This window comes from Tasmannia lanceolata, unplaced genomic scaffold (assembly GCF_043159265.1).
Source record: "Tasmannia lanceolata isolate RefF3 unplaced genomic scaffold, GAP_Taslan_0.1 ptg001161l, whole genome shotgun sequence".
In the NCBI taxonomy this organism is placed as follows: Eukaryota; Viridiplantae; Streptophyta; class Magnoliopsida; order Canellales; family Winteraceae; genus Tasmannia; species Tasmannia lanceolata.
The window spans coordinates 12,665-14,547 of record NW_027519821.1 but is presented as its reverse complement, the minus strand read 5'-3'; the positions used below and the strand labels follow the sequence as shown (position 1 = coordinate 14,547).

General features: G+C 32.7%; 1 non-coding gene across 1 annotated transcript; it reads left to right on the top strand.

Annotated features, from left to right (window-relative positions):
• The first annotated feature begins 596 nt into the window (after positions 1-596).
• On the top strand, positions 597-684 carry TRNAS-GCU (transfer RNA serine (anticodon GCU)). Its single transcript has one exon. It is a non-coding gene; the product is annotated as a tRNA-Ser (tRNA).
• The last annotated feature ends 1,199 nt before the right edge of the window (positions 685-1,883 follow it).

The following is a 1,883-nucleotide window of genomic DNA, read 5'->3' as shown; positions in this document are numbered from 1 at the left end:
ATTCATTTTGTTTGTGTTTGTGGACTCAAATGTTCAAACAAAGCTTGTCCCTTGAAGAAATAAATGAGTTCTAATAGAAATAGAATATGTATGTTTTTTTATTCCAGTAGGGAAATCGAGAAAAGGAAAAAGAAAAAATAATAAGAAATGAAACTCCTATCATAGGAATGGAAATAGTCCTTCTTGCTCTTGTTGCTGCTTCAATAACAATTTGGTTTTCAAATCAGAAAAATAATTTGATCCATGATTCATTGGAACAAAAGAAGGAACGGCCTGGCTAGGTACTGTACTGGCCAGGCCGGGGGAATAAAAGAACCCTTCGGACGAAATCAAAGACGTACTCTTTCTATTGGAGATATCTGTTTCGAATCGTTATCCAAATTGAATTGCGGATAAAATTCGTATATATATAGTAAGTATAATATAGTAAGTATAAATAAATGTATAAAATAAATAAATAAAGATAATTCGTATATATATAGTAAGTATAATATAGTAAGTATAAATAAATGTATAAAATAAATAAATAAAGATAAAGAAAGACTTTGATCAATATTTACTTCAGGCGTCGCATATGAATTATCTTTTTGTAATTGGGAGAGATGGCTGAGTGGACTAAAGCGACGGATTGCTAATCCGTTGTACGAGCTGTTCGTACCGAGGGTTCGAATCCCTCTTTCTCCGTTCCCTCGGATCACTTGAGATTTATCTTTCGAATTCGAAAAAATATCAAGTCCTTTATCATAGTTAAATGTCTGGAATAGAGAAAAGCATAGGAAAATGCAGAAATCAAGCAAGGAAATAATGAAAAATCTCTGATTTTTTTATTCCTCACGTCCAGGATTACGTCCTGGATCATTAGATAGGAATCCGAAGATGAAGAGAGAAACAAAGAATATCACTACTGTGTAAACGAAGAGTTTGAGAGTAAGCATTGCACAATCTCCAAGATCATTTTTTTTTTGTTTTTTGCAAAGGAAATAAGGGAATAGATTCTCTATTTTTGTACCACATATCCTTGACACCAAGAAAAGAAATGAAAAAGTGGTTTCTAGAAAAGAAAGGAATTTGCAGGAATTCCTTTGTTACCAAAATTATCTTGTCATACCCCAATTAGGTATTATGGGGTACCATAATGGGGTCTTTGACCCCTGGAACTGGAAGGGCATAATGCGGAAATTAGGTGATCCAGATTCATCGCGGCTATCAAAAAGCAAAAGAATTTCAATCTTTGAATCGAGGGTTCATAATGTAAGACTTATCTGATCTTATCAATTGTTATGTTAGAGTTGAATTTATTTTATCGAATAAATCATGAATATGAATGTTTCTAGGACAGTATTAAAGATCTCATCGAAAACTTACAGCAGCTTGCCAAACAAGGGCTAAGAGAAAAAAGAGCACAGGTATGACTGGCATAAAATCTACGATTGGATTGAAAAAAGCATAAGCTTCGGGCAATTTGGCGAAGAAAAAGCTACTCGAATGAAGGGCAGAATTAAGACAGATACAGATCAAACTAAAGATATTAAGCATAAGAAATATTTCGTTCTTGGAGATAATTTCATTTTTATTGAGTTATTGATATAAGGGAAAAATTAAGAAAGAAGAGAAGACAAAAAATCCTTCTTTCTTTTTCTTTGAACTTCCCCCAATCAAAAATCCTTCAATTCTCAAATGAGAATAGAAGGAATCATACTTTCATACAATATCTTAATTGACTTATATGGAATGATCAATGAATTCATTTTCATTCTACATTTACACGTATAGAATCCTAGCAACAACCTATTCCATAGATATTTGGGCTGGAATTGACGAATAACCAATAACAATATTAGTGTTTATTAGTGTCGAATTGAAATCTAAATGGGGCGTGGCCA